The sequence below is a fragment of the Henckelia pumila genome, unplaced genomic scaffold (assembly GCF_033568475.1).
Source record: "Henckelia pumila isolate YLH828 unplaced genomic scaffold, ASM3356847v2 CTG_466, whole genome shotgun sequence".
Taxonomy (NCBI): Eukaryota; Viridiplantae; Streptophyta; class Magnoliopsida; order Lamiales; family Gesneriaceae; genus Henckelia; species Henckelia pumila.
The window spans coordinates 2,999,144-3,024,880 of record NW_027331833.1 but is presented as its reverse complement, the minus strand read 5'-3'; the positions used below and the strand labels follow the sequence as shown (position 1 = coordinate 3,024,880).

Genomic DNA, 25,737 nt, shown 5'->3' with positions numbered 1-25,737 from the left:
TCGACTGAGCCCCAAAAAGTTCCTTGAGTTGCGCGTGAATGTCAGCAGCATTCACCGTGTCCTCAAATTGCCTCTGGAGTTCATCAGACATCGAGGCTTGCATATAGCATTTGGTCTTGATGTCATGGTCCCACCATGCATCAAGCTTGGCCAATTCCTCCGGACTTACATCAGCTGGTGCTTCCTTCGGAGGTGCTTTCTCTAACACGTAGAGCATTTTCTCCGAAGTTAAGACAATCTTCAACTTCCGGAACCATTCCGTATAGTTGGCGCCAGTCAACTTGTTTTGTTCGAGGATCGAGAATAAAGGATTACGCGAATTCATCGTATGAAATACTGAAAAGAAAAACAGACATATATCAATGATTGTTTAAATAATTTACTAAGACATAAAATAGGCGAATTTAATTTTATGAATTTCACTCCCACTATTTTAACGATTTCACTACCCTCTAGTGAAAACGGGAAACTTTTTCCTTAGTGAGAACATGGAGTCCAATTGACAAACTTATGGTCCCGAATAATATCAGCCAACCATAATTCTCAAAAGGTAGAGCCCAATTGCTTCCAAAGCAACCCCCATGTATTTACCTCATGTCCAATAAGGGCCCAATAATATGACGCCGTTTAAAGTGACATGTCAAGATGACCCATCAATATTAAGTTGTGATGGACGGTCGCCATGTGGATCCCCCAATAATATGAGCCGATCCCATGGGAGTTCCACCCAACTTACAACATTTGTCGATCCAATGTACAGCTTTCCGACGGACGGGCCCCCCCAATAATATGAGCCGGACCGTATCCGCGGGTAGCATCACATACATTGACCGTTGATGGAAGGTAGGAACATTTAAACAAATTTAAATTTCCTTTATTTATCTTGATATTAATTTTAAATCATATTTAAAATGAGGGATTTTTAATTATAAAAATATTTGTCTCATCATATTTAATTTATTGCATGCTTGCCGGATTCACGCAATTATGTCTAAACATGCATACAATCATAATATCAAATATTATATAGGATGATCGATTCCATTTCTAATTGACCCGTGGTTGCCAATCACGGGTCTTAGTTCAATCCTAGGTAATATGCAATATGCAATGCAATCCTATTACATGTGCTTCCAATTTACATTTCTTCAGTCTTTATTGTCTGCTGGGCCCACCGTCTTCAAATCTTGATCTCCCACTAAATCTAATGTATTTACAATAAATAACAATGACAAGTAGGGGATACATTTTTAGGGGTGGGAACGGGCTATAAACCAAGCCCACTTTTATTACATATGACATTCATATCGGGCCATAAACCAGACCCATTAATAAAACCAACAACAATAAAAACAAAATGTAAATTCCTAACATACACCTACAAAATTGGTCATGGCAATCGATCATCCTTATCCAATAACATTTAATTCAAAATTAATTTATTGGATAACATGCAGTGGCAATTCAAATTTAAACAAGATAAAATCATATTTTATATATAAAATCTCATTTCACATATAAAATCATATTTTATCTCTATATCAAATAAAATCATATTTTATCTATAAAATCCAATTTTACAAATAAAATCATATTTTACTTAATATATCATAAGATCATATCTTATCATCAATTGTACCAAAAATAATTGATTTCAAAATTCAATTTAAGGATAAAATATTAAAATTTTCCAAAAATTCAAATTTATCCAAAAATCAATTTTAAAATTTACGGACTCGAACAATTCGATCCGAAATCTCGTGAACCAATCATAAACAATTTTTGACCGGACCAAAAATATAATTTTAACACATTAAAATTAATTTTTAAATAAAAATAAAATTTTTCCCGCGGGCCGCCCGTGACACTCCCGGGCCGGCCCGCACCCGGGGCGCGGGCCGGGGGCAGCCCGGCTGCCCCCTTAGGGCAGCACTCTCGCTGCCCTGGCGGCGCCTGGCGCCGCCCCTAGGCGGCGCCGTGTGCCGTCCTGGGCGGCGCCGAACGCCGCCCCTGGGCGGCGCTGTGCGCCGCCCTGGGCAGCGCCGAGCGCTGCCCTGCGCAGCGCCCAGCGCTGCGCTGGGCGGCGCCGTGCGCCGCCCTGGGCGGCGACGGTCGCCGTCCTGGGCGGCGCCGTGCGCCCCCTTTGGGCGGCGCCGTGCGCCGCCCGGGGAAGCAACAATTGCTGCCCCACCGGGCAGCGATCCAATCGCTGCCCGGGTTTTGCCCCGAAAAAATTTTTTATTTAAAAAAATATTTATTTTGTTTTCCAAAAACCGAGATTCAAAAATTTTGTACAATCGATTAATTTAATCGTTTGATCTGAGCAACCTGGCTCTGATACCACTGTTGGAAAACTGGCGGTCAGATCAATCACGATTGATACCCGGTGCAGCGGAAGTTTAAAATTTTTATCATGGAACAATTCCATGGTGTGGATATCAACCATTGAACGATTAAATTATTGTGTGTGTAAAATTCAAATAACAATTAATTAAATTTTACCTTCAATCTCGAATCGAGATTAATGGACACCACACAGATTTCTCTGCGCTTTTTGTATCTCCCAGGAACTGATGAACTCCTTCAATCAGGTCCACGAATGAGGTTTTAAATCCCTCTGATAGATTGCACTAGAAAATCTATCAGAAGTTTTCTGCGAAGAGATTAAACGAATCTGATTCGTTATTCCTGGCTGCAATTCAAAAATCACAGACCGGAATTTCTCTGACAGAGCAAGGAGGGTTCGGCCGATTTAATTATGAGAGAGGCTAGGGTTCGAAATTTTTGCTCTCAAAATTATGACCTGTTGTGTCTAATTTTTGTACTGCAATAACTTATTTATAATGCAGGCCACTAACACCTTAGGGCCCATTAGTCATAAGTTAGGGCCCGACAAGCAAAGCCCGCACGTTCAGAAATTAATATAAAATTCATCGTGACTCCGATTGATGAACCGATTTCACCAATGTGCACAGAAACCATTTCTGCACATTTTAAAGTCAAAATAAATTTTCCTGAATCCGAATTCAGTGGTTTCCAAAAATGTCCATCCCTATGTCATTTTAGGAAATCCTACTCCCTTACTCTTAATTAAGGAGTCCAACTTCTTTATTCATTAAATTTAACTCTTTAAATTTAACTATCTCAACGGGGATTAAAACTCCATTACACTGTGTGACCCTCAATGGTTCAGGGATACAGCTAGCCGTGGGCTCACAACTCCTTGTGACTCGGAACAACACTTTCCGACTTGCCCAACGAATCATGGTAAAGCGCCTAGCAACATCGCCCCATGATTCCCTAGGTATCACTGATAGTGCCTACAAGAACCAGTAGATTTTGGTTAGCGTACAGTACGGTCCCTTCATCCATATATCCCGATCGAATCAACAACCATTGGTATATCGAGAGTCGCTCAAGATTCGATAACTATGCAATACATCTTGAAGATCAAATTAGTGACATCGCATGTGCTACTAAGAAACCATTTCTTAAATCACATCATGTACTCTGGCCAGAGATTTGTCACACTAATATCTCCTCAGATCGCATAGGATATCCACACTCGCAAGTATGTGGTGAATCCTTGACAACAATGCATCGACTCCTATATGTGTCGTAGCTGTACCCAATCCCGACACCTGATGACCCCCATAGAGTCGGTAAACGAGTCAAAGCACAGCACTAGCATATAGAGTCTCCATGATGTTTCAAGTCGTAAGGACTAATGGTGTACAACCAAAACCGCGGACTTTATCCACTCGATAAGTGATAACCACTTGGAAAGTCCGGATAGGGTAGTTCGATTATTCATCCTATGAATATCCATTTGCATGCTTCGAACATCTCTATGTTCCCTACCAATGAAACGTGGTACTCCGCATCGCAAATGCTAGTCTCAAACTCGAGCGATCCTTATCCTTATTATCGGACGGCTCAATCGACTAGGAACAGTTTAGAATATACAGTGACTATAAGATGTATTTCATGATAGACATCTCCATGTTCTACCACATCTTACATACACTATGGTATATTCAAGGTCTTTATCAAAACAACAATAGTATATCACAATATAACAATATGAAGTAATATAAAGTCATTGCCATTAATAAAAGTGTAAATTACATTAAACAAAAGATTGTTTTTACAAAGAGTCATCAAAGCCCATAGCCACAAGTTGGCTCACTGGGCACCCACTCTTTCATATATATATATACATATATGTGTTTGATTACTCTATTCTCGAGATGATATGTTTAGAGTCGATATGATTTATGTTAATGCATATATATATGTTGATTATACTGAGAATGATTTCTCACCGGAGTTTATTCGGCTGTTTCTTTGTTTTGTATGTGTGCATTGCAACAGATGGGGCAGGAGCTAGTCAAAGACGACATTGATAGCTCGGGAGTGAGATTTAGCAAGTGTGGACTCGGGTGTTAGCTGAAAGATGGTAGTTTGATAGCATCAAACTTAGTAGAAAACTAGAGACTTGAAACTCATTTTGACCTTTTGGTGTAGCTTGTAGTTTTATGTTTTCTTTGTTATCCGTTTGATGTAATAAACACATGACTTTATGCTTAAGACTTGGTTTATGTATATATGCATGTTTCAGATATGTTACACCATGATTTGAGTTGGTTTTTGGACTGGATTTTTGAATTTGACAGCAAAATGAGTTCTGCAGAATTTTGAGCAGAACAGGGCCGCTCGATCGACTGAAGTTGACCGATCGAGCGAGACATATATTTTTGAAGCAGAAACTTTAATTTTTCTTGCTCGCTCGATCGGTATAATTTCACCGATTCAGCGAGGCCAAGAGTTACTCAAACCCGAGACCTGGAATATCTTCCTCGCTCGATCGGTAGGATTTAACCGATCGAGCGAGGTGCCCTTTTAAAAAAAATTAGTCTTGGTTTGAGTATCATTTTTGTGTATGATTAATTATTAATTAATCGTTAATTGTCCTAAGATGAGATTAGTAACCCGAGGTCCCCACAAATCATATAAACATAGAACATGCATTCTCAATCAGGATATTTCGGATAGTACGTCCGTACCTCAAATACAGTGACTCAAGCAACCTAGCCACTCGAGTACTCAAGTCCAAGCCTATAAGTAGATTATCACTATATCACTTATTGGTTACTAAAAGCTTAACTAGACTAATAACTACTCACAAAAGCTAATCAGAGTCTAGTAATATACATGAATCCGTCGTTAGCCCTTTATGGCGATGGCCTCAAAACATAGACACAACTCCTCTACGATCTCGATAGCACCTCGCTATCGACTGAAATCTACAACGACGCCTATAAAGCCCTAAAAACCCACTAAAAGCACCTAGGAACCGAGGGAGAGAAGATGGAAATGAGCAAGAAAGAATGATCTCTCGGCCCTGTATATAGACCACTATCGAAACGTCCGATCTCCAGTTTTGGACATTTCAAACTCACTTCGAAATTTTCGATCGTCCTTCTGAACTTCCTCTACCGAATGTGTGTCCTTTTATGGGACAACTCAGCTGCCGACAGAGTTCGGACCTACCAAACTAGGTGTTCGGAGCTTTCGAACTCTGACTTGTCCAATCAAGTCAAGTCACCAATCAGAAAGCTCATATCTACCTTTATAGGAAACATTCGGATCTTCTAAACTCAAATATACCTTCCTCAGGGATCGGAACCACCGAACTATTCTTAGCTCAAGTTCGGACCTCCGAACTACTTGAACACTTGGAACCCCTCGGACTATTTTCGAACGTCTTGAATCAGATTTCCTACTTATTAATCTCATCCGAGAATTTCTTAATCATGTTTTAACCATTTAAATCAAGTTTAGATAGTTAATCACTTAATTCTGAAATCGGGCTATACATTGTTAGTCTAGCTAACCTCAACTGGTATCCAATCAATTGATACCTATCTCAAGTGATCTCGCACAATTTAGCCTGCACTCAATTGGTCCATACTCAACTAATCTACCGAACTTGTTTATATCAGTTTAGTTCGTACTCAACTGATCTGTGCCCAATTGATTTACTCAACTGGTATATATTAGTTTAGTTGATACTCAACTGATTATACCCAACTGGTCTATATTAGTTTAGTTGATACTCGACTATTTATACTCAACTGACGCCACTCAACTGATATTTACTCAACTGATTTATATCATTTTACCTAGTACTCAAATGTTTGGTACCAAACTGATCTTACCCAATCAACCCTCCTCAACCTAGAGTTACGTACCAACTCTACCAGCTACACTAGTCTCAGTTGGTCTATGCTCAACTAATATTTGCTTAACTGAAAGTTCGATGAATGAAATTTTTACTTGGACCAAAGAAAATAAAATTAAATGATATGCATTATCTAAAGTGTCGGAAAATAGGAAGGTGAATATTGTATATGGGCCAAATTTTGTATAATTCTGGACCAAAATTTCAACTCAAATTGGGCCAAAGTAGTCGTATATATGTGGGCTTTTTCTCCTTGTTTCTCTTTTTGTTTTTTTTTTTTTGTCAGTTGCTTTTACTTTTTAGGATCAGTTAATTCAGCTAATTAACGTATATCGATTATAACAATAAAAAACCGATGAGGCCTTAGTCCAATGGCTAAGGTTGAGGCTTTGAGACCATTTGATCTCAAGTTTCACTTTCGTTGACTGTGGGTAATTTTTCTATTTTATTTAGGTAAATTTAGAAGTTTTCTTTGTAATTCTTCTGCTCTAGATAAGTACGTCTCAAGTTTATACTCAAGTCTTATATGTAGTACGAACACCTACTTTATATGATCATAATTTGGATCAAGATTGTATTGTACTCTCAAAAAAATAATATCACTATTTAAAAAAAAAAAGTATAGTAATTAGCTCTGCATCCGGGGTGTGGATGTGTTATTTAGATACTTTGGCTCAACTTCTTTGCAATCTTTTTAGGTTCAATTAGAACTTTCAAAATGAGTTGGACTCATAAAGTTGTCCCGCATCAGTCATCACCGCATCAAATAGGTGTGTTAGGTGACAATGGCTCGCCAAATGACAGGTTGTTCGTCAGCTTGTCTCAATCCTTCAAATATCATTAAAACTGATGAGTCGGCACGTCTTATCCCGTCAAATAGGTGGGTTATATGGCAATTTCCTAACCCGTGTGAATGACGGGTTATATAGGTCATGGCCTCATGGGTCAGCCCATTCCATTGATCCGTTTTGTCAATTATACGTTTGACTCAAATTTTACAATAACTAAAGTTAAAAATGTATGTGTTATCCTCGCTTATCTTTCAATATACGATACTCTCATCTCACTAACGAAACCATGTCATAAATATGTGAAAATGAGAGATAATGGTACGTAAATGATATTTGTATTAATTCTTGTCATAAATTTAATGATTGATATTTACACCTCAAAAATTGTTGGTCACTAGATCTATTTTATATTTTTGTTATTTTATTTGACAAAAGTACCATCACACATGACTTCCTTTATATAGATATTATTGATTAATTGGTCATTCAAACTTAAAATTTTTCATATTAACAATTATAATTTTATTTTATTTTTAAACATTTATAATTATACGTGTAATTAAATAAAATAATTTAAATCTAAACTTTCATTTTACTTTATTGATATATTTTTATTTAGATCTTGACTTTATTGAAAGTGCAAAAACTTTCATTAAATACAGTCAGACATAAATAATTAAATAAATTTACATGTATTTTAAATTTGGTTATCTAATTATCTCTTGATTTTTAATTTTAAATATACATGTTATTTTATTTTTATTCATTTTCTGTAGAATTGAATAAAAAATCAAATAAATTTCGAAATGAAAATATTTTTTATTAGATTATTTTTAAAAAATCAATTATCTTGATCATTACTGATAATATTAACTTTATTTTACTATTTCAAAATAAATTCACCAATTTTATTTAGTTTATAGCCAAATAAAGTAATATATACATAACCATGTAAATTATATAATACACACTTGAAACCAATATTACAAAATAACAAAAACCTTAAGAAAAATATTTAAAAAATATAATATTATGATCCTGATTAATATAGTATAGCTTAATAAAAAGAAAACTAATATAGTATAACTATATACTTTTGCATATAATATAATATCATTTAAAAATGCATAATATTAGTTTTATAATTAAAATTTTCAGTGACATAATCTCTTATATAAAAGTTTTTATAATTAAATAGGAAACTATGTGAACTTTAAATAGATTAATTGGCTTTACCAAATTAGGAAGAAATATGTAAGCTAGGATAGTAATGTCAATTTATAAAATAAATAGGTGAAATGAAGTGTGATTAACATATTTTGGAGTGTAAATAACACTTTCCATTTAGTATACTGTATTTTGACATTACTTTCACAACCCAAAAACTTTATAGATCAAATGTGAAATAAGTCTTCTGTCAAAAAGATTTGTATTCATGAGATCAGATGGATTCAATCTATACATGTAATGAAAAGTAACATTCACATAAAAAATAATATTTTATTATGAAACAGATTGAGTTGGATATTCATATAACAAAATTGACTTTAAAAAGATTTCTTAGGAGTTTAGTGGAATAATTTTTTAGTTATATTTTACCAATAGTTATAATTTTTGATAAAAATGTTAGGCATTATTATTGTACGATTGATGTCAATCAATATTATAATTATTATGATTTGAGGATATATATATGTGTGTGTGTGTTTGTGTATGAAAGCATTTCTCACTAATATATACTATGTATTAAAATTAACCTTTTTACTAAATAATTTCAATACAAGGTGACTTTTTTTTATTATTCCCAAAACACTCTCTAATCTTCTAGCATTATATACTATTAAATTTTATTATTTCTCCAACCATTTCAATTGCGAAAATTAATTAATTTCATTCTCAATTTTTTTTAAAAAATCCTAGTTTATTCTCTAATTTTCTATGAAATACTTGAATCGCGTGTATCACAATCCGCTAATACTTTTTAAATTCGGATACTTTCATTAATAGAACTAGCTTCAACTATTGGTCCCAAAACATAATTGGTTCTATTTCTAACTAAACGTATTTTAACTCCTAAATTCATGTTTGTATGTTTTTCTCAAAACAAAAAACGAAATATCATTTTTACGATAACTAATAACATGAAATAAACGCACTATTGCTCCCAAACATATCTAGGTTTTAGCATGGAAATGATTAATTTGTCTAATGGAATTCGATTCAAAATTTAAAATGTAAATCTAAATTAGAATGAGTGGACATATATATTGTGTGCCTTATCCACGTACCCTTCTCGCTGTGGGAATGTTAGGAATCTTCCGTGTAGGGTTATTTGTCCGAAAATCTCCAAATGCAAACATGTTTTGCTTTCGGCTTTCTAGTCATAAAATGTGATACAATATCATACATCATGTGGTACAAAACCCTATAAGCTGTGGTACAAATTAACAAAAATTATGGTACAAAAAAGTGGCCAAGAAGTGCAGAGCAAAACATGTTTGCATTGGTGATTTTTCAGCAATTTACCGTTAATTTAATTGGGCAATTTGCCCAAAAAATCCCCAAATGCAATGGGATATTTTGTTAATTAAAGGACCGGATATCGATATTTTAAATTTTGTTATTTTCATTCTTTTCACTTTTAGTCCTGTTAACGGTGAATTATATTTTCAATCCTATAATTTGTAAGTTTTTTTTTTCATTTTTGATTATGTTATAATGAATTTTCATTTTTAGTCGTCTAACTTGTGTATTATTTTCATTTTTTATCATTTAACTTGTATTTATTATATTTTCATGACCATAAGTGTGTTTATTGGGGATTTTTCAGCAATTTACCGTTAATTTAATTGGTCAATTTGCCCAAAAATCCCCAAATGCAATGGGATATTTTGTTAATTAAAGGACCAGATATCGATATTTTAAATTTTGTTATTTTCATTCTTTTCACTTTTAGTCCTGTTAACGGTGAATTATATTTTCAATCCTATAATTTGTAAGTTTTTTTTTCATTTTTGATTATGTTATAATGAATTTTCATTTTTAGTCGTCTAACTTGTGTATTATTTTCATTTTTTATCATTTAACTTGTATTTATTATATTTTCATGACCATAAGTGTGTTTATTGGGGATTTTTCAGCAATTTACCGTTAATTTAATTGGGCAATTTGCCCAAAAATCTCCAATTGCAATGGGATATTTTGTTAATTAAAGGACCGGATATCGATAATTTAAATTTTGTTATTTTCATTCTTTTCACTTTTAGTCTTGTTAACGGTGAATTATATTTTCAATCCTATAATTTGTAAGTTTTTTTTTCATTTTTGATTATGTTATAATGAATTTTTATTTTTAGTCGTCTAACTTGTGTATTATTTTCATTTTTAGTCGTTTTATGACCGTTAAAAATATCAAAAATGAAAATAATTAACTACAAGTACGAAAAATTCAAATATATACAATACAAGTTACATGAATAAAAATAAAAATTTATCATAACATGACAAAAAATAAAAAAATTCACATGACCAAAAAAACATGACCATAAGTGTGAATTAAAAAACATGTAAGTTACATGACTGAAAATATAAATTCACCGTAAAGTCGTAAACATGACCGACCAAAAGTTAAAAAATATAAATAACAGGACAAAAAATATAGTTATTTCTTCATTAAATTTGGATAAAATACATTATTTTACACAACAACAATAATAAAAAAAAAAAACAAGAGCAACACAACACACTCTTCGTGTCATACTTTATGGTTGACAGGACTTATGGCTGCCATAGACTCACTGTAGCGATCCACATCGGAATCACATACTGATCATATTTACGCAGAAATTTAAAACTTATACAATAATAATTAGAGTTAACAGCAGAAACTTAAATCAAATACTAACAACCCGATAGAAAACAACCGGTAAATCACGGAAAACCTATTCAATACAACCCAAAAATGCATAAACTTCTACTAATCATACTTACGCATGCATAGACTCACTGTAGAGACCCGCACCAGAATCAAATACTAATCATATTTACGGATGCATTTAAAACTTATACAACAATAATCAGAGATAACTACAAAAACTTAAATTAAATACTAACAACTCGATAGAATAAAACCGATAAATCACGGGAACCTGCTACTCAAGCCCTGGTCACAGAACAACCGCTGATCACACTCCTGATCCACCTGCAACTTGTCTCATTAAATGGGATGTCCGAGATAAAAACAAGGACGTGAGCACTAACCACCAGAACGCAAAGTACGAGTACACAAGTTTACATAATATATGCAACATGGAATACTTAATGCTCTGGTAAAGTAGGGTCAAAATTTGGTATATAATGCTCAGAACACATGTGCCTCCAGTATGCGCATGCTGCTCCGAAGATCCAATGGGTGCCAGATATATTGAAACCTCGACCTTGGACTATCACCACCAGGATAAAATCGCACACCTTCGGTCCAGTGGATGTCACACGGTACCCGGTCGTACAAAGAAACCCTAGGGCTAAGAGGCCTTAGAAACAACAGGCTATCTCGAAACATGATATATTTTAATATCGCATATAAATCATGAACAATAATATCATGCATCTCATGCTAGATACACACGTAACAATGAAACACATAAATATGCATACTCGATGGCTATCTAGTCGATACTTACGTACCTCAACTACTTGGCTTTTGTGATGTATCGAGTGGTATTATGCGTATTTGGTTGTTGTTTTTGTCTTTTGTAGGAAACAAAGCAAGTTTGAGGTTTTAGGACGCATATGGAGTGCAAAAGAACATGAAAATGGCAAAATAAAGAAAAATAAAAAAGGAAGACTAAGTATCGAGAAGAGGTGCAAGAAGAAATCACGAAGATCGCAAGTTTACAAAAACTATTGGTGACTCTAGAGAGATCCAAAGATGATCTTCACCATTCAGAATCTATATAAGATGTAGTAAATATTATGTCAAAATTTCAACCCGATCCAACAGCTAGAACTCTGAATATATTTTTTGCAATAATTCTGCGCATATAGAGAAATGAAAGGCTGCAGGTAGCGCCTAGGCACTTAGGCTGTGAGAAAAAATAATAATAATAACATAAAGGAGCAGAACGAGTGCGCTACTGTATAGGCGTTGGACGAAAAACCATCGGTACCTAGGCACTGCACCTGCACAAGAAAGGTTGTATATTTTTGGAATTTTGAAACTCTTGATTTGTCGGGCTTTATTCTACGGGCTTCAAGAACATGTAAAAGGGAGAATATTGGACAAATAAAAAGGGAGAACACACGCATACAAGGGAGAACAAGGGTTGCATGATAGAGAAGAGGGAGACACAAGAGAGAAAATACGAAGACGAAGACGGTGCAATCTGGGGACAGAGACGCTACTTTGGATTCGTTCTTCTTTCTCTTCTCTTATTAAATTCTGAACATTCATGTTTAAACTCATAAACATGATTTGTTTTTGTTTAGTTTTCATCATGAACTAAGTTTTTGATTTTAGAGGTTGATGTATCTTAGTTAAGACAACTTCTATGACTTTTTGATTTATTTGATTGAGTTCCTCAAGTTTGATTGTGTTTTCTAGATTTGATTGTATTTCAATTACTTTATCACTGATTGAATTGTTAAATTTATATGAATCTGGCACTCGGGAGAGGTGATTTGAATAGGACCATTGAAAAATAAATTGTTAATATTTATATAGTTCAGGAGGTGTATTAAGTTCACCAAGATTGAATAAGAACATTGTTTTCACATATCATTAAGTCTAGATTTTTAATAGGCATATTGGAATCAAAACTTAATTGATACATTCATTTTGCTGCTTGGAAAAGAGGAATAAAAATAAATAAGTGTTCTTGGCTATTAAACGAGAGGAATTCATGAACATAAATTAATTAGAAGTAGTTGTTGTCGAAACTAAGTGAAATCAAAACCTCTAGATATTTTCTCTCATTGATATTCTCTAAAGTGTGTTGTTTGCTCATTAGTTTTCTTGGTTAATTTATTTAAGTTCGAAAAAATCTCATATTTAATTTTCTAAATAAAGTCTAGCCTATTTTAATTACAAGCATTAGTATAATTTTTAATACATACTCCTCGTGGAAATGATACTCTACTCATTCTATATTAAAACTTGAAACCGTGTATTTGCAAGGAATAAAATATGCAACAATTTTTTTGTGCCATTTTTGGGAAGTATTTATTTGAATTTATATTAGTATTGTTACCAATTAGTCGTTATTATTTTTTAGTTACTGATTCGTTTTTATTCTTCTGATTTGCAGTTCATGTAAATATCTCAAAGCTTCAAATCTTTACATTTTGATCCTGAGATTGAAAGAACTGCAAGAGCTTTAAGAAGGAGAAGAAGAGAGGAACTTAGAGCAATGGCTGAGAATAATAATAATGAACAACAGGCTCTCTTGGTGCCAAGCAGAAACCACTTCAGGCCAGTAGTCCATACTCACTATTCTGGCATAGCTCGTGGAACCATCAATGGCAACTATTTCGAGTTTAAGCTTGCACTGATCAACATGGTTCAGCAGAACCAGTTTAATGGAAGTGTCACTGCTGATCCTCATCTGCATCTGAGGACATTCTTGGAGATCACGGATACAGTTAAAATGAATATTGTTACTGAAAATATTATTAGATTGCGTTTGTTTCCATTTTCTCTCAGGGATTAGGTAAGGTGTTGGCTTCAATCACTATCGTTGGGGAGCATAACTACTTGGGAGGACATGATAGTAAAATTTCTTCAAAATATTTTTCACCTGCTAAGTCCATCCAACTGAAGATCGATATTAGAACATTTAGGCAGCATGATTCTGAACAGATGTACGAGGCTTGGGAGCGTTACAAGGATTTGCTCAAGCGATGCCCAAATCACAAATTTGCATACTGGGAGCAGATTGAATTATTTTATAATGGGCTGAATGTGCTAACGACGATGTTTGTGGATTTTGCTGCTGGAGGTACTATATTTTCAAAGGATCCTGCTTATGCATATAAGATGCTGGAAAAAATGACTATCAACAGCTTTCAATGGCCGATTGAACGAGCTGGCACCCAAAAATCAGCTAGAGTGTATGCAGTGGATCCTCTCACATCTTTATCTGCTCAAGTCTCAGCATTGACTACATAGATAGCTGCTATGAGAAATATAAATTCTGAAGGTAAGGCTATCAATATTGCAGAGTCACACACTGTAGTAGTTGGTTCCATTTTACAAGATTAATTGATTTAAAAGGTTAAAACATGATTAAGAAAATTTCTATTGGATTAATAGAGTTGAAAAATGGATCCAGAACGTCTTATAATAGCCCGGAGAGTCCCGAGTTTAAATATAGATCGGAAGCTATGTTGTATTCGAAAGCAGGTGAGATCGGAAGCTCCGATCGTTCCCAGCCAAGTGTCAAAATAGTGAGGTCAGCACGATGATGTCATCGGTGAAGATCGAAAGCTCCGATCTGAGTTCGGAAGTTCCGATTTGCTGGCAGGAACACATGTCAAATAAGCATGATACGTGGTTCTTGGTGCAGATCGGAAGCTCCAATCGCAGGGATCGGAGGTTCCGATCATGGCCTATAAATAGGGCATGCGGGAGCCCATTTTCAATTGCAAATTCACAGCTTTCCTCTTAATTATTGATTAGTTTGGGGCGTTTCCAGTCTTCTTAGGCTTGGTCCGGGCGTGGGCGAGGTGCTCCGGAGCTATAGCAGAGTGGTGCCCAAGTTCTGAGGGCTTTTGACAGCAGTGGGATGACGATGGACAGAGGTATACTCGATATCCTATAAATAGTTTGAGAGTATCTATTAGCTAAGTTAAGGTTTAATATATTGTTTATGTAGTGACCCGCACCATGATCACCTACTAATAAGAAGCTTAAGCATGCATTTTGTAAGGACCCGATATTAATATATGAATTAATTCGTGTGTTAAAAATATATATTACTAAATATCGGTTTATAGACGATATGAAAATGAATATTTTATTTATAGAGCACACAGGAGTTGAAATAACTCAAATCGGGTCAAGATCTAACCCCGAATGAATAAAATAAGACACACATTTAAACTAAACCATATTTTAATTATGAATATACATATAGATATGATACATATCATATTCTCTCTCCTCACCATCATCTTCTCGGAGTCTGTATCGATTTTTCTTTCTTTTTCTTTCAAAATTTCTTCCGTCACTTTAAATGCCCGTATCTCCTTCATTTTTGGCCGAATTTCAAAAGTAAATATAGTTCTGGAATCCTCGCGACGTAAGCTTTAATTTGATGCCGATATCGTAAGTTTTCTCGGGACCTGTTCGAACGTGATTCCGGCAGCCGCCGTCGTTCCGCTTGTTTCGCCATCATCGACCGCTGCCGAGCCTAGAAGAGTTGTTGTTAGTTATTTTGAAGCTCTGTTTCGAAATTTTGAAGGTATAATTCGGACCTAGGGTTTCGAATTTTGGGGATTTTGATTCAATTGATTTCCAATAATTGTTATTTGATTTATTGTTGGTTGTAGGTGCTAAAATTGAGCTAATTGGAGGTACCGGTCGAATTTCTGAATTTTTCAGAATTGATTTGGGAAATATTTCAAAAATTCCAGATTTTAATACTGGGGATTTTTGAATTTTAGTGTTGATTATTCACTAATGGATTGGTAATACTCAAGAAAATATAAATGCGAATTTTTGAAATTTGTAGGAATTGTCAGAAAATTCAGCTTGTTCTAATTTGGGTATTTTGACATTTAGGAGTCGTTTATTCACTATTTGGACATTGATAGGATGATTTCATATGAAATATGAATATTTGACATTTAGTTTGATTTTTAGAATTAGTTCCGATAATTATCAGATTTGTACAAGGGAATAGGAATTATTATGAAGAAATGATTTTTCCACAGGATTTGATTATTCGAGAAATACATGAGATATTTTTGTGGTAAATTAAGTGTTGGTTGAGGTACATATGAGCTGTTTATATTAAGACGCCTATAATGGCATGTAATGATATTAAGTATTTTGTAATGAGTGATAACGTGTTTTATGTGCTTCTGTGAATTATATGATTGCATTCACTCATTTACATTGATTGTTAATGTGCAGAATTGAGAATAGTACATATTTTCATTTAATAAAATAAAATAAATTTCAAATGTATTTTTATTGAAAATATTAAAGGATATTCGTCAAATAAGCATGTTAACAGTTTTACATAGCACGCTGAGCCTTGACTCCTTTGATTGCTATTGATATTGATCCCTTGAGATGTCTTGAGTCATCATGGAGCGAGTGACATTGTTTAGTGCACTCCTGAGATAGCATGAGGCACAGATAGGTAGCTCTTATCGCCCTCCGATGCTACGTACGACACTCCTGATGACAGCATGAGGCTGGATGGGTCGCTCCTGTCACCCTCCGATGCTACGTGTGTGGATTACCAGTGTTGATTCGAGGTCTGCTGCGTTCCTGGCACGGGTGGCCACTGAGATTATTGTGATACGATTATTTGGACTCCATTTGGTATCCCTTATTCCATTGATACCTGTCACGCATTGTATTTCATTTCATTGCATTATACTTGATTTTATGCATGTCAGTTATATTTGCCGTAATTTTTCTAGTTCGTCGTACTGGGGTCCGACCTCTGTTTTCTTTTATGTTGTGGTTGTTTGTGATTCCATAGCAGGTTATCCAGGGGGATTTGATGCATCTGGTGGAGCGTCATCTAGTGGTACCCAGTGAGTCGAGTGTGGAGTCGAGTTCCCAAATATATGTATATATTATATTAGCGAGTTTTATATTTTCCGGGGTCATGCCCTGTGTATCTGTATTGATAGTTTTTACTTTGTTTTGGATTGTTGTTTGTGTGATCGAGCTTTGCCGGCTCTGCATGCGTTTAGTCCTGGCCAGTGCAGCTATAGGTTTGTAAATTGGTGAGGTGACTCTATTTTAGTATATATTGCTGGTTGTGTTGTACATGTTTTTGGGATGTCCTATTTACGAATAGGTCATGCCGAATTTTCTGTAGGCCCAAAATGCAAAAGTTTAACTCGTTTTTGCTGTTTACTTTAATTAATCCTGGTTGTTTGCTCATTAAATATAAATCAGGACACGGGCCCTTTCACTTGGTATCAGAGCATAAACTGTGATATGTTCGAATTAGAGTCTAGGACACTCGAGTTTAGACACTAACAAAATGGTTGTGTATGTGTGTGACTACTTGTTCTTACGTGACTTGTTTTGTTTGATTTGAACTTATCTGATCGAACCAGTAGTTCTTGGCTTTATAACTTAGTTTATGAATTCTTATTAGAACTCTGAGTTCGTATAATAGTTCTATATTCGTTAATATCTTTCTGCCTGAATTTAAATCCTTGTGTCTTGTATAATGGAGGAAGAGGTAGAAAAGGAAAAGAAGTTTTAGAAGAGTCTGCAGCAGAAAATATTAGAAATCTTGTTGATGTTGTCAGGGAAGACGTGGTTGACCAGCTGTCCAGCCTCCGAAGGATGTGGAATTAGAGGTGGAACAACAACCACGGGTAAATCCTGACAAGGGAAAAGCTTTCCAGGAGGCTGATCCAGAAATGGCCAAATTGATTGAGAAGATGGGTGGAATACGCCTAGTGATTTCTCAATTTTAGGAGTTGCGTCCTCAAAAGTTCTTTGGCAATGAAGGAAGTGAAAAAGCTGCAAGCTAGTTGAAAAGTCTCAATACTATGTTTAATGGACTAGAGTATCCTGATGAAATTCGATTGAAGTTAGTTCCTTTTCAGCTTAAAGACTGTGCGCAACTTTGGTGGGAAACGACAGCAGAGGTACTTTCAGATTCTGGTGAAAAGATCACATGGGAAGTATTTCGTACTCAGTTTACACAGGAATATGCACCACCATCTTATTATTCTGCTAAAGAAGATGAATTTAATATGTTGGTGCAAGACAATAAATCTGTTGCTGAATATGCTTCTCAGTTCTCCGCTCTTTTGCCTTATGTCCCACACGTTGCAAAGATGATCGATCAAAGCTTTCACACTTTTTGAAGGGGCATACACGAACGATCCACACTTTGGTTACTACTGTAACTCCCTCTACTTATATGAAAGCAGTAGAAAAGGCAAAGAATATTGAAGCGAGTTTACTTATGGGTGAACCACAACCAATCCCAGCATTTGTTCCTCAAGGAGCTGGAAGTAGTTCGCAGACACCAATGGGTTTACCTTCATATCAGCCTACTCACTCTGATCAGCAAGCAAAGAAGCCTTGGTTTAAACCAGAGGGAAGTCATTTAAATAGAAGCCACAATCTAGTTCATCCAGTTCTAGTGGTAGTCGCGGTGGAAGTTCAGTTGGATCGTCCAATAGGGTGTATTCTGACAGATGTGGTGGTAAGAATTTGAGTATAAAATGTACAGGGTTTTCAGGGACATGTTATACTTGTGGTCAGGTTGGACATTCGGCTAGAGTATGTCCAAATGCTGGAAGACAGCAAGTGAAATCACAACAGTTTGGCCAGTTTCCTGAAAGACCATCATTCAGGCCATATACTCCTGTACCGCAGTTTGCTCCTACACAGCCTTATGTTCCGGTACGGCCAACGCAGAAGTCTAGATATCCAGCTCCTCGAGTTCCTGGTCAGCAGCGTTTTCCAGGTCCACAGCAGGCTCAATTGCATGCCATGACTCAGGATCAGGCACAAGATGCACCTGGGGGAGTTATTGCAGGTATTTGTTATATTTTTTATTATCCTGCACGTATCTTGATAGACACAGGAGTATCTCATTCATTTTTATTTGTTACATTTGCTGATGAGCATGAGATTTCTTTTACTCCGTTATTGGATACTGTGTCTGTTGCTACTCCTGCTGGTGTTTTCTTGATGTCTAATGAGATAGTTCTGAAATGTGTGATTAGATTTGAGGATAAGATCATGATAACCAATCTAATCAAACTAGCTATGTCTGATTTTGACTGTATCTTGGGTATGGATACACTGATGAATTATAGAGCTATTGTTGATTGTTTTCATGGAATTGTGAGATTTAGACCGTATTATGGTAATAAGTGGAATTTTTATGGTAATGATTCACAATCTCGCATTCCATTAGTATCGGCAATGGAAATGTTTAGATTATTGTCGATAGAAAATGAAGGATTTATGATTTATGCTCTTGATGCGACGAACGAGGAGAAATTGAAAGTTTCAGACATTCATGTCGTCAAGGATTTTCCTGATGTATTTCCTGATGAGATTCCGGGTTTTCCGCCTCAAAGGGAAATATATCTTAGCATTGAGTTGATTCCAGGGACAAGTCATATTTTCTGAGCCCCATATCGATTAGCTCCAGCAGAATTGAAAGAACTTAAGACACAATTGCAAGAATTGCTGGAAAAAGGTTATATTAGACCAAGTGTGTCACCTTGGGGTGCTCCAGTCTTGTTTGTGAAGAAGAAAGACGGAACTATGAGAATATGCATCGATTATCGGCAATTGAATGGGGCTACTGTGAAGAATAAGTATCCTTTGCCACAAATTGATGACTTGTTTGATCAGTTGCAGGGTACATCTGTGTATTCAAAAATTGATCTTCGTTCCGGATATCATCAACTTCGAGTTCGAGAGGAAGATTTTCCCAAGACAGCATTTCGAACGCGTTACGGACATTATGAATTCTTGGTTGTGCCTTTTGGGTTGACTAATGCTCCAGCGATTTTTATGGATTTAATGAATCGCGTGTTTCGGGAATTCATTGATCGATTTGTTATCGTTTTTATTGATGACATTTTGATTTATTCTAAGTCAAGGAAGGAGCATAAAGAACATTTGACCTTAGTACTTCAGAAACTCAAAACATTACAATTATATGCGAAGTTTTCTACGTGCGAATTTTGGTTGGATAGAGTATTATTTTAAGGACATGTGATATCAGCACAAGGGGTATCTGTCGATCCTAGTAAAGTTGAAGTTGTTCTTAATTGGTCTCGACCAACCAATGTCTCTGAGATTCATAGCTTTTTGGGTCTGGCTGGATATTACAGATGTTTTATTAAGGGATTTTCTGAAATAGCTAGGCCTATGACGATATTGACTCAAAAAGATCGACGTTTTGTGTGGACTGAGGAATGTGAAGCTAGTTTTCAGACTTTGAAAGAAAAATTGACTACGGCTCCAGTAGTAGCATTACCATCAGGCTCTGGTAGATTTGTTGTCTGTACAGATGCTTCTTTGAATGGACTGGGTTGTGTTTTAATGCAAAATGGACGCGTGATTACGTATGCATCTCGTCAATTGAAACCACACGAGACTCATTATCCAGTTCATGATTTAGAATTGGCTGCCATTGTGCATGCATTGAAAATATGATGTCATTATCTGTACAGTGAACAATTTGTGATTTATTCCGATCACAAGAGTCTGAAATATTTATTCACATAGTCTGATTTGAATATGAGACAAAGTCGATGGTTGGAATTGCTTAAGGATTTTGACTGTGATATTCAATACCAGCTAGGAAACGTGAATCAAGTTGCAGATGCTTTGAGCAGAAAAGTTCATACTAATATGTTGACATCTTTAACTATTTCTAAAATTCATGAGAATTTGGGAACTTCAGGATGGACTTATCGAGCTAAAGGTAATCATTTCATAGCTTCATCTATCCAAGTTGAACCACGAATAATTTTGAAAATCAAAGCAGCGCAGAAGACTGATCCATACATTCATAACTTGAAAGAATTAACTCCAGCAGGTCAGTCAGGGAAATTCATTGTTGCTTCTGATGGATGTTTACGTTATAATGGTAGACTTGTGGTTCCGAATTTGATAGATTTGAAAGAAGATATACTACGTGAAGCTTACTATAGTCGACATAGTGTACATCCTAGAATTCGAAAGATGTATTATATCTTGAAAGCCCATTACTGGTGGGAAGGTATGAAGAAAGATATTTCTGATTTTGTGGCTAAGTTTTCGACATTTCGACAAGTTAAGGCTGAAAGAATGAGACCAGGTGGTATGTTACTTAGTCTTGAAGTACCACAGTGGAATTGGGAACACATTACTATGGATTTCGTGGCACACCTTCCTCATTCTAATCACGGTTGTGATGCCATTTGGGTTATTGTGGATAGATTGTCTAAATCTTTTCATTTTATTCCATATGATCGTAATTGGACATATACAAAAATGGCAAAAATTTACATTGATCAGATAGTGCGATTGCATGGTGTGCCAATTACTATAATATCAGATTGTGATCCCAGATTTACTTCTAAGTTTTGGGCTAGTTTGCAATCATCTTTGGGTTCTAAATTGGCCATGAGTACTGCCTATCATCTACAGACAGATGGTCAATCTGAAAGAACTATTCAGACATTGGAAGATTTATTACGAGCTGTTGTAATGGATTTCATTGGTGGTTGGCAAGAATCACTAGCTTTCGTAGAATTCTCTTACAATAATAGTTATCAAGTATCTATCGGGATGGCACCATTTGAAGCCTTGTATGGCAGAAAATGTAGATCTCCGATATGTTGGGAAGACATAGGAGAACGACAGTTGTCAGGACCAGAGTTTTTGCAAGAGATGAAAGAAAAATTTGAACTAATCAGGAAAAGAATGAAAGCATCCCAGGATCGTCAAGCCTGCTATGCTAATAACAGGCATTGACTTTTAGAATTTCAGGTTGGCGATTTTGTTTTCTTAAAAGTATCACCATTTCATGGTACTATGAGATTTGGGCGTAAAGGAAAATTAGCTCCTCGTTATATCGATTCGTACGAGATTGTTGAGAAGATTGGTATTTTGGCGTATCGTTTGAACTTGCCGCAGAGTTTTCTGCGATAGATGATGTATTTCACATATCTATGCTGCGGAAGTATGAACCAGATCATTCTCATATCTTGAAAGCTGATGACGTAGAGTTGGATAGTTCCCTTAGCTATTTTGATTATCCAGTGCAGATCCTTGAACGTAAAGAAAAGCAACTTAGGAACAAGACGATTCCTTTGGTTATGGTGGAATGGAGTAGACATGGGAGAGAAGAAGCTACATGGGAATTGGAGTCGCGAATGCGTCAAGAATGGCCTCATTTGTTTTGCAATGTGGTGACTTATTCCATGCACTCTGATTTCCCTATGTACTATCAGTGGTATATGTTTGATCCCTTTGTATATAAGTTTGATTTGTGTTATTTTCGAGGACAAATTTTTTTTTTAGAGGGGGAGTAATGTAAGGACCCGATATTAATATATATATATATATTAATTCGTGTGTTAAAAATATGTATTACTAAATATCGGTTTATAGACGATATGTAAATACATATTTTATTTATAGAGCACACAGGAGTTGAAATAACTCAAGACGGGTCAAGATCTAACCCCGAATGAATAAAATAAGACAAGCATTTAAACTAAACCATATTTTAATTATGGATATACATATAGATATGATACATATCATATTCTCTCTCCTCACCATCATCTTTTCGGCGTCTGTATCGATTTTTCTTTCAAAATTTCTTCCGTCGCTTTAAATGCCTGTATCTCCTTCATTTTTGGCCGGATTCCAAAAGTAAATATAGTTCTGGAATCCTCGCGACGTAAGCTTTAATTTGATACCGATATTGTAAGTTTTCTCGCGACCTGTTTGAACGTGATTCCGACAGCCGCCGTCGTTCCGCTTGTTTCGCCGTCGCCGACCACCGCCAAGCCTAGAAGAGTTGTTGTTAGGTAGTTTGAAGCTCTGTTTCGAAATTTTGAAAGTACAATTCGGACCTAGGGTTTCGAATTTTGGGGGTTTTGATTCAATTGATGTCCAATAATTTTTATTTGATTTATTGTTGGTTGTAGGTGCTAAAATTGAGCTAATTGGAGGTACCGGTCAAATTTCTGAATTTTTCAGAATTGATTTGGGAAATATTTCGAAAATTCCAGATTTTAATACTGGGGATTTTTTAATTTAGTTTTGATTATTCACTAATGGATTGGTTAGATACTCTAAAAAATATAAATGCGAATTTTTGAAATTTGTAGGAATCGTCAGAAAATTCAGCTTATTCTAATTTGGGTATTTTGACATTTAGGAGTCGTTTATTCACTATTTGGACATTGATAGGATGATTTCATATGAAATATGAATATTTGACATATTAGTTTGATTTTTAGAATTAGTTCCGATAATTTTCAGATTTGTACAAGGGAATAGGAATTAATATGAAGAAATGATTTTTCCACAGGATTGGATTATTCGAGAAATACGTGAGATATTTCTGTGGTAAATTAAGTATTGGTTGAGGTACGTATGATCTGTTTATATTACGACGCCTATAATGACATGTAATGATATTAAGTATTTTGTAATGAGTGATAACGTGTTTTATGTGCTTCTGTGAATTATATGATTGCATTCTCTCATTTACATTGATTGTTAATGTGCTGAATTGAGAATAATCCCTATTTTCATTTCATAAAATAAAATAAATTTCAAATATATTTTTATTGAAAATATTAAGGGATATTTGTCAAATAAGCATGTTAACAGTTTTACATAGCACGTTGAGTCTTGACTCCTTTGATTGCTATTGATATTGATCTCTTGAGATGTCTTAAAGTCATCATGGAGCGAGTGACATTGTTTAGTGCACTCATGAGATAGCATGAGGCACGGACAGGTAGCTCCTATCGCCCTTCGAAGCTACGTACGACACTCCTGATGACAGCATGAGGCTGGACGGGTCGCTCCTGTCACCCTCCGATGCTACATGTGTGGATTAGTAGTGATGATTCGAGGTCTGCTGCGTTCCTGGCACGAGTGGCTACTGAGATTATTTTGATATGATTATTTGGACTCCATTTGGTATCCCTTATTCCATTGATACCTGTCACGCATTGAATTTCATTTAATTGCATTATACTTGATTTTATCCATGTCAGTGTTATTTGTCGTAATTTTTCTAGTTTGTCGTACTGGGGTCCAACCCCTGTTTTCTTTTATGTTGTGGTTGTTTGTGATTCCATAGCAGGTTATCCAGGGGGATTTGACGCATCTGGTGGAGCGTCATCTAGTGGTACGCAGTGAGTCGAGTGTGGAGTCGAGTTCCCAGATATGTGTATATATTATATTAGCGAGTTTATATTTTTCGAGGTCATGCCCTGTGTATCTGTATTGATAGTTTTTACTTTGTTTTGGATTGTTGTTTGTGTGATCGAGCTTCACCGGCTCTGCATGCGTTTAGTCCTGGCCAGTGCGGCTATAGGTTTGTAAATTGGTGATGTGACTTTATTTTCGAGTGTATATTTCTTGTTGTGTTGTAAATGTTTTTGGGATTTCCTATTTACGAATAGGTCATGCCGAATTTTCTGTAGGCCCAAAATGCAAATTTTTAACTCGTTTTTGTTGTTTACATTAATTAATCATGGTTGTTTGCTCATTAAATATAAATCAGGACACGGGCCCTTTCACATTTAACTTAATTAGATAATAATCAAAAAATAACAGCGAAAACCATAATTAAAAATCCTCAAGAAAACATTATAATACAACTATATCGAAATCCAAATGTATTAACCCAAATACAATAAAACCAAAGCTTAAACATCTCTACTGGCCATCTGAAGCCTTTGCCCTTCTGGAACCACCCGTCTCATCCAACCGCAAACCTGCCCCATGGAATAGGGTGTCCAAACACAGAGTACGAGGACGTGAGCATAAAACGCTCAGTACGAGAGTATGAGTATACGATATTATATGTGCATGTATGCAAGTAAATTGGATACCAAGACACTCAGGTTAAGAAACAAGCTCATAGACCGGGCTCAGGGTATATAGCAAGATGCGCCGTCGCATCAGGAGATGGCTCCTATACCCAGTGAATAATGGTGACCCGATACTAGTACAAGTGTCCAACTATAATGGTGACCTGACACAAAACTTACGTATCCAACCATCCACTACCGGTGAGGGCCCTACTACTGCAGGATATCTCAAAGATACATGATCAATATGCTCATGAATGCAGCATAATATCATGAGAGGTATATGCATATAAAATCATGCCATATAATCAAATAAACCATGCAAACACATAATAAATGCATACTCAGTCTGGATATCTCGAACATTACTTTTGTACCTCATAAACTAGGCAAGCTAGACCAGCTCTATGTTCAAGCCTAAAGTCCGCACTACAATGCAAAATACTCATGCATTATAATCTTATTCTAAAAGTCTTAACTAATTTATAGCTTGATCCATATTTACTATAAAGAGCTAGAGCTATACATGTATCCGTCGTTAGCCCGCTGAAGACGACTGCCCCAAAACTTGGGCACCCCTCCACTGCAACCTTGGAGCGCCTCGCCAACTCCCGGACCAAGCCTAGGAAGGCTAAAAAATGATCCAAACACATAGAATTTGAGAAAGGATTTCTGAATTGGTGTGTCAAAAATGAATCTCGTAGGGCCTATTTATAGGCAATGATCGGAAGCTCCAATCGCCTGATCGGAAGCTCTGATCCCCACACGAATTCCATGTTGCGGAAGGTCCAGATCAGAAGCTACGATCCTTTCTTCAGAAGCTCCGATCTCCTACTTGTCCAAACTCCTTGACACGCCTTAAGTGTGCATGGCCTAACACTGACCGGAAGCTCCGATGTCACTTCGAAAGCTCCGATCCGA

The 25,737-nt window shown here is 35.9% G+C and overlaps 1 non-coding gene across 1 annotated transcript; it reads right to left on the bottom strand.

Annotated features, from left to right (window-relative positions):
• Positions 1-13,844: 13,844 nt before the first annotated feature.
• On the bottom strand, positions 13,845-13,950 carry LOC140872691 (small nucleolar RNA R71). Its single transcript, XR_012147889.1, has one exon. It is a non-coding gene; the product is annotated as a small nucleolar RNA R71 (small nucleolar RNA).
• Between the last annotated feature and the right edge of the window lie 11,787 nt (positions 13,951-25,737).